This window comes from Schistocerca serialis, chromosome 3 (assembly GCF_023864345.2).
Source record: "Schistocerca serialis cubense isolate TAMUIC-IGC-003099 chromosome 3, iqSchSeri2.2, whole genome shotgun sequence".
In the NCBI taxonomy this organism is placed as follows: Eukaryota; Metazoa; Arthropoda; class Insecta; order Orthoptera; family Acrididae; genus Schistocerca; species Schistocerca serialis.
This window is the reverse complement of record NC_064640.1, coordinates 768579353-768587967: the sequence shown is the minus strand read 5'-3', so window position 1 is coordinate 768587967 and position 8615 is coordinate 768579353. Positions and strand designations below refer to the sequence as shown.

The 8615-nt window shown below is 42.8% G+C and overlaps 1 pseudogene; it reads right to left on the bottom strand.

Moving 5' to 3' along the window:
* Positions 1 to 7610: 7610 nt before the first annotated feature.
* On the bottom strand, positions 7611 to 7728 carry LOC126471788 (5S ribosomal RNA; annotated as a pseudogene).
* Positions 7729 to 8615: the final 887 nt, after the last annotated feature.

The following is an 8615-nucleotide window of genomic DNA, read 5'->3' as shown; positions in this document are numbered from 1 at the left end:
AAGGTAAAGTATGATTACGAGTACCCTGCATGACAACCGCGTGCTTTACATTCCACGGGGGCCACTTCGAACACCTGTTGTGGTGTGGATGGGATGCTGCTCTGTGCTGGCATGAATACCGTCCATTTCCGGAAACATGTTCATAGGACCTTTTTTCCTCCATTTCCAGTCAGAAAACCGTCCCTGCAGTTTGTTGGTTTTATTAATGTTTACTGCGTATATGTCTGCATATATGTATATATGTATGTACGCGTGGTGTATGTGTATTATGTAGCTGTATGTATGTATGTGTATGTATTTGTATATGTAAATACGTATGAATGTCTATGTATACAGGGCACTCAGAAACAGTTTGAAAATCTTGTAAGGGCGTTTCAGGATAGGTTGTACTGACAAGGAAACCTTCCCATCGCACCCTCGTCAGATTTAGTTATAAGTTGGCACAGTGGATAGGCCTTGAAATATTGAACACAGATCAATCGAGGAAACAGGAAGAAGTTTTGTGGAACTATGAAAAAAATAAGCAAAATATACAAACTGAGTAGTGGGAGGTGACTATTTCGAAGGACAGCAAGGTAACTGTAGTTCATAGTTCATCTACATTAATGTTACAGGACAATTCACTGAACTTTATTGTCAGAGGTTGTATGTTTGTATATATTTATATGTATGTATTTGTGTCAGGTTAGGTTAGGCTACGTTAGGTTAGGTTAGGTTTATATATATGTATGCACGTATCTCAGTAGGCGTGTATATAAATGCTCATATGATAATTTATAGATGTATGTATATACTGTAATATGACCACTACAGACCGCATCACTATCTTGTGCCAGTCCAGTTACATTAATTTCATATGTTAAGTGGGCAGTACAACTGTTGGATGGTGGCTGATAGGTTCTCACATAAGGAAACGGGTTCTTTGACTACCTTTGGTCACTTTCATGTACGATAGAAAAGCATTTCTGATGTGATGGACGGCATCCTGGGATAGTTTCCAGAGCCTGGTCGACCTTTTCCGACATTACAGTTTTCCTGATGTGCGGCCGCAGTGATATCTTGGTCACCAAGTGCCCACTGGAGCCGGTCGGGGTGGTCGAGCGGTTCTAGGCGCTACAATCTGGAACCGCGCGACAGCTACGGTCGCAGGTTCCAATCCTGCCTCGGGCATGAATGTGTGTGATGTACTTAGGTTAGTTACGTTTAATTAGTTCTAAGTTCTAGGGGACTGATGACCTCAGAAGTTAAGTCCCATAGTGCTCAGAGCCATTTTGCCCACTGGAGATGTAACGACTATCTTTTCAGGATGGATGTCAACAAAAATCCTGTCTTTGGATTCACATGAGACACGAGAAATTTAGCTCCATCTCAACAGTATTTCTATTCGGCCAAACCGAAGTATACAATGTGTGTACTGCACCCTCCAACAGTGAAAGTCCTTCCAAATTCGGTACCAACCTTTCAGATTGCCCACTCGTATTTGTACGCCACATCAGGGAACCTTTTGCAGCATTCTCCGTATTTGTACGCCATACCAGGGAACCTTTTGCAGCATTCTCCTGTATTTTCATGCTTTGAGGCACAATTACATTCGTCACATTGGCTACAAGCTCGATACTGTCCCTCGTCAAAGAGTTTGGGCAGAGTACAGAGAACTTTCAATTCTCACCTTTCGTTTTCCTGCGAGTTGTCCCGTGCCATCTTTCGATTCCAGCATTTCGTCGCGTGCTCAAGGAGCAGTTTGAGGATCAAAGAGTCGCTTTTTACTTGTAGCGAGAGGTGTTCCTTTTATATCTCAGAGTCGGTGCTCTGAGCAGCTCGCATTTATCTGGTTGTTTGGATGTCTTGGATGTAAAGTACAGTGGGTTATTTCTTTTGTTAATTGGAAAATGTGAGCTGTGCAGATGAGGAACTCTGATATGGTATTCTTTCAGTCTTCCTAACAATGTCGACTGAAGTAAACATTATTAGCTTCCATTTTTCATTTTAATTTTCTGTGTTTTTGTTTCCCAAGAGTAACATTGGAGTAAGATTCTATGTAGTGTTTAAATCTGAATAAAATTTTAGTAATTTGTGAAACTGACTTCTATTGATGAAGCCTATTCCTACAACGTGTCCCATGACTAGACGACCCATATTTAATAAATATGATCAGGAATACACTAAGGTATTGTTTCAGCATAATGGTGTTTCTCTTGTGTGCAGTGACAGAATCATTAATGAAAGACTGTATAACATGCACAGTCATTTATTGTGGTGATAAATGGGTAGTGCTCAGAAGCTGTTATTTCAGAGTTCAAGCCACTACTAATGCAGATTAGTTTCATGGCGACCCTCCCAGGATACTTTCCTCTCGTTTCCTGTCCTGGCTAGCCGGTGTGGCCAAGCGGTTCTAGGCACTTCAGCTTGAAACCACGCGAGTGCTACGGTCGTAGGTTCGAATCCTGCCTCGGGCACGGATGTGTGCAATGTCGTTAGGTTTAAGTAGTTCTAAGTTCTAGGGGACTGATGACCTCAGATGTTAAGTCCCATAACGCTCAGAGCCATTTGAACCATTTTTTCCTGTCCTGTAGTCAGAACGTCACAATGAGACACATCTTAGAGTACATAAGTTGTAGCGACCGGTTCTTTTTCCTTGATTTGCTTGCGCATTTACCATGGCTGCAATGCAGTCACAGCTTTTTTTTTTTTTAGTTTATCTTGTTTTATTTCACTTGTTATTTTTCTGTACTTGTGTCTTTTGGTGGAATAATTAGTTTATTTTGTTGCATGTCAACACATAATTTCAGTGTGTTTAGGATCTGTCTTTCTTGCTTAAATTTTTTTGCTGTGGTGATATGTCGTAGCTAAGTAAGGTTAGCTCAGATAGTGATAATATAATGCCGTGATGCAGAATAAAGCAAATTTTGGAGCCATGGGTGACATCCCAATATGGGTCAAAACATGATAGAAAGAGAAGTATAAAAGGAAAGCACAAAGAAGAGACAAAAGAGCATGGAAAAGAAACAGAGAACTAGAGACTTATATATAAGAAGCTGAGGTTTAGACAAGATGCAGTCGCTTATAGACAAAAGGCAGAACCTAACAGACGAAAAACAGAGGCCTACAGAGCGCAAACGATTGTGGATGGAAAGAAAGCAGAGGAAAGACAAAAAACCAGTGGCTTATAGTCATAAAGAGGAGGCATATAGACAAGGAGCATTTGCTGATAGACAATAAGCAGAGGATCATAGAAAGGAACCACCGAAAATAGAAGCAAGGAAGGTCCAGGAATTGGATAAAAGAACTGCGACAAGAGTAATTGAGACAGTTCACCTTTCCGAATCTGAGGAGTTTGTCATGCTTGGACGAGGCGTGGACGAGCAAAAACAGGAAAGCCAGATACTGAAAATTGCCGCGTCAGTAGCGTCAGGTGTAGGAGAAATACTGCAGACACACAATGATCAAACAGGTGATGCAGCTTTGCCAGCATGAGAAAGGCCTATTGCGAGAGAGGCACGAGTTGCGTTGGAATCTATATCAATTACTGAACAATATTTCGATAAAAGATTTTTTTTCCTTATGCAATCTTCTCACTTACACAGCGTGTGGGGAGTTGCATATAAACATGTGTATAGATCAGTTTAAAGACAGTTTGCCCAATTCCTGGGCGATTTAGCACAAACTCAAACTCATGAGCAGAAACATGAGGACGAAGTGATTTCACGAGTTCTGACAGCAATCAGAGACAGCAGAACATTTACAAACTTCGAAGCAGTGATCATAACATTACACAGGCTGATCTCAGAGCCAGAGTTCAAATAGGTATCGTCAAAGCCACGGCGCTGTCAGTGACTAGATTCAAAACGTACCTGGAGCACTTTGAGGAGATTTAAAATAGAAATTAACACCTGTACACTGCAAAATAGCATCTGCAGACCTGACCAGCAGAAAGAGTAGTGTGCATTTAATGAAATAAGCAGCATGGCACCTGGGACGTGTTTGTTAAAGAATTCGAGTTGGTGCTGAACCACCTCCCATACGACTCAGAGGTTGCACCAACAAAGGTCTTATCACACAGGGTATCCGAAGACAGGAGACAAAACTTTGCTCCAAGAAGAAATCAGTACCAAAATTCGAATGGCAATAGCATGAAAACTGAAATTCCGTAGAGACAAACAGCTGTAACAGACACCAAAACCACAGGAGAAATTGAATCCACCTGCCGAAATTTGGAAATTTGTGGTAACGTCTTATGGAACCAAACTGCTGAGGTCATCGGTCCCTAAGCTTATGTACTACTTAATCTAACTTAAATTAACTTACGCTAAGGACAACACACACAACCATGCCCGAGGGAGGACTCGAACCTCCGACGGGGGGAGTCGCGCGGACCGTGACAAGTTGCCTCAGACAGCGCGGCTACCCCGCGCGGCTTAGCGGAAATGAAATGATGATGACAAAAGCTGTTCACCTCGTTTTACAGAAGGCCAACGAAGAAAGCGATTGAATTTATCGGAGTCCAACCCCAAACTGGAATCGTCAGTCCGGAGTTACATAAGAGCGAGTAGCAGGTATAAACGAGAGCCAGGTTTATACCACAACTATGCTGGAGTTTAAAGCGATCAGAAAGTCCGAGATGAACAACACCGAGATGGAGACATGTCCCATCTTTATGATAAAACTGGTAAATGATATTGAGATTTATGTTCTATGTCTTGCATGTCATGAAAGTGCAAGGGGCTAGAAATAGACACACCTGCCACAATGCTTGTCAGTTTTAAGGATTCCGTTGGTATTATGTGAATATTATTACTAAGCTCCCTGTGATTTATAAATGTGGTTTTTTTTTTGTCTACAAATAAGAGCATGGCTTGGTAATCCTGCAGTACAAGAATATAATCCCTCTTTCCTCAGATGTTCAAGATTAGTGGTGTTTAGCCCGTCGATCACGATCTTTTCTCAGATGTTCTAGATCAGTGGTGCTTAATTCGTCGATCACGATCGACTGGAAGATAGCCATGGCTTTATGAGTCGATCTTTCCAAACCTTTTTCCAAAATCTATTCAAATGAGCTGTTTTTTGTAAAATACTATTTTGTTAAAAATGAGTGTTTCGTATGGTATTTGTAGGCGGTAAATTTGACAACACTGTCTCCGCCTTTTCCGTCTCCATCTGCGTTACAGCGCCTTTAACACTCGCGCTAAGCAACAGTCTTCCTGTGTGATGAGATTACTACTGTGAACTGTAAATTGACGCTTTCTCAGCGGTGGTTTCCGTCCAAGCTGCAGGACGAGGTGTGGTATGCGGTGTTGGGGAACTAGCTCCCCTTGCACTAGGCTACACAAACCTCTGTTTTCGGGCTTCCACGAAACAATAATGTGCACGGTAGAGGTCTCCATCTGACGTGTATGTTAGCATGTAGTTCCGCGAAAGTCCGGGAAACGTCAATAAAGCCGCCCAGGACACAGCGAGCAGCCGTATCAGAATTCCTTGAAGCGCGTTTGAGCATTACACTCACCAGTCTCCACCGACTGGCTACTGTAGTTACCCGAGCGCCGCTCAGTGGCCCGCTGTAGGACCATGGCACTCGAACGTGAGACGGAGGAAAGTGTGAAAGTGAAACTTCATTTCAAAGAATGAATGCTGAATGCGGAAGACGAAGACCGCACCACAGTTTGGGAGAAATTTTCATCGGTAACTCATAAGGATGTCAACTACGTGCACTGTGTTAAGTGCTCTGCTCTCCTTCTTACACATCCGCCGCCGCGCATAAGAAGGTACATATCTGCAAGATACGACAATGTGTAAGTTCTGAAACATTTCTAGTTTCGGTGAAAGCTAAGGTGCGAGAGTAATCCCAAAAGTAAGGTTTTCTATTTTTTTATAAGTACACAGACCTGCTTATTTTTACAGTGGTTTACATCAGTTTACAGCTTGAACATTTAGCTATTTTTCGACATAATCACTATTTCTGTCAATGCGTTTTTGTAGACGCTGTGGCAGTTTTTGTATGCCCATGTCATACCAGCTCGCCGCCATGCTGTTCCGAAAGTTATGAACCTCTTCTTTCACCTCGTCGTCGGAGCTGAATCGTTTTCCGGCCAGATGTTCTTTTAACCTAGGGAACAGGTGGTACTCACTGGGCGCCAAGTCAGGACTATAGGGAAGGTAGGTGATTATGTTCCATTGAAACTGTTGCAGGAGAGCAGCAGTTTGCCGAGTGATGTGTGGGCGAGCGTTGTCATGGAGAATGTGTACGCCCTTGCTCAACATACATCTTCTCCGGTTCTGAATTGCCAGTTTGAGTTTTTTCATTGTCTCACAGCACCTGTCAGCGTTAATTGTGGTCCCAGCGATTCAGCTCCTACGCTGAGGTGAAAGAAGAGGTTCCTAACTTTCTGAACAGCATGGCGGCGAGCTGGTATGACATGGGCATACAAAAACTGCCACAGTGTCTACAAAAATGCATCGAAAGAAATGGTGGTTATGTCGAAAAATAGCTGATTGTTCAGGCTGTAAACTGTTGGAAACCACTGTAGAAATAAACAAGTCTATGTACTTTTTGGATTACCAAAAAATGGTTCAAAAGGCTCTGATCACTATGGGACTTAACATTTGAAGTCATCAGTCCCCTAGAACTTAAAATTAATTAAACCTAACTAACCTAAGGACATCACACACATCCATGCCCGAGGCAGGATTCGAACCTGCGACAGTAGCGGTCGCGCGGTTCCAGACTGAAGCGCCTAGAACCGTTCGGTCACATAGGCCGGCTTGGTGTTACCCTCGTAATAGAAAGATGTGTAGATATGTGCGACAGAGATCCTCGTCCATTTACATTAATATCAGATGCAGGAAATCGCGCCTTCTGCCAGAAACTTGTAAACGTCCGTTCAGATAGGGATATGTGGACATAACCAATATTTTTCCTTATCTTACGACAGTAGCACGAAACATCGAAAGACATGCCGATGACTTAAGGGGCGAGTATGATGCCCAGCATAATCCAGGCCATGTGGATGTACAGCGGATATATGGACCGACACATACTGGAAAATGTGCTACCTATCTACTGCCGCACACTTTGTTTATCATGATTAGGCACTGCGAAATATGGTATTGGTGACGACTCACTTTTCTGAGAAGAAAAATATCTGGAGACTTTATTAAGAACTACGACGAAGAAACATTACTCAAAATGATAGGATGAAAGCCCCAGCATTAAAATAAGATTTCACTTCTCGCTGACCGAAGCCGAAGCGCTAATATATGCAAGGCATTGCATTCCTTTCAGCATTATGTTTTGAGTACAGTCCTGAAATACAATTTTTATGACGGTTATTTGAATAATTAGGTTGCAGTGGTTTATTCCACGTGTTATGCTGTCCGTTTCATGAAGAAAACTAAACTAAAAGTAAACTCCGTCCGAACAGGTCTTGGAAGGCGCAGCGGTACCGACCGGCCACCGCGTCGTCCTCAGACCATAGGCGTCACTGGATGCGGATATGGACGGGTTTGTGGTCAGCACACCGCTCTCCCGGCCATATGTCAGTTAACGAGACCAGAGCCGCTACTTCTCAATCTAGTAGCTCCTTAGTTTGCCTCTCAGGGGCTGAGTGCACCCCGCTTGCCAACAGCGCTCGGCAGACAGGATGGTCACCCATCCAAGTGATAGCCCAGCCCGACAGCGCTTAACTTCGATGATCTGACGGGAACCGGTGTTACCACTGCGGGAAGGCCGTTGACCACGAAGAAAACTGGTGATGTGAAATCGATACGGATAAGCCAGAACCAAGGAACGGAGAGTAGGTGGAACAAATTGTTTAGAATGCCATAGTCTGTAATTAGTATGAGAAAATCGGGGAGGAACGTCACTGAAAAACGTACTCACAAAAGAACTCGTCACATTTTTAGGGCCAATCAAAGACGCAGCAGGAGTGCTCGATGAAGAAAAGTTTCCAACAGTTCATTTTGTTTTGTTATGGGCGCACAAACTGAAAAGACGTTGGAGTACAGGACCCGAGGATACAGAGGAAAGTTTAAATTACAGTAGACCGATATTTCTTCTTTAACTCCCGCTCCGTTTCAACAAAGGCAAATTGTACTTAACTACAAAATGTCACTTTCAATGTCACCGTTATTTTAACAATACACTACAACTTTCATATAACTGTCTACTAACTGTAGATACCATAAGCAGTAAAAGAGCGTTGTCTGCGTCTCACAGAGGAAAGTAGAAATTCGGACGTCGCGCAGAATTGTAATACTTCTGTGGTTACTCTTCCGATTATTGAAAGTTATGTTCGTTTGCGATATAGATGGGATGTTGAAAACTGTACGGCAAATATCTGATGAAAACTTGGCAGTAATATCTTACTCTGTTTTTGTGATAACTGTAATAATTTATTTACGGCCACTGAGAGAATGTTACCCGCGACCAGCATTCAGAAAAATGTAATCCCTGTTTTCGGAGCGATTACATTGTGGGAGATGTATACTCAACTTACCGATGCGACTGACTTCTATTTCATGCGAACGGATAGTGGCTACGACGATTATCGGCTTGAGAGATGAAAGCGTAACAGTATTCTCCTTGCCGAGCTATCCACGAGCAATTTAGCGACAAGAATGTT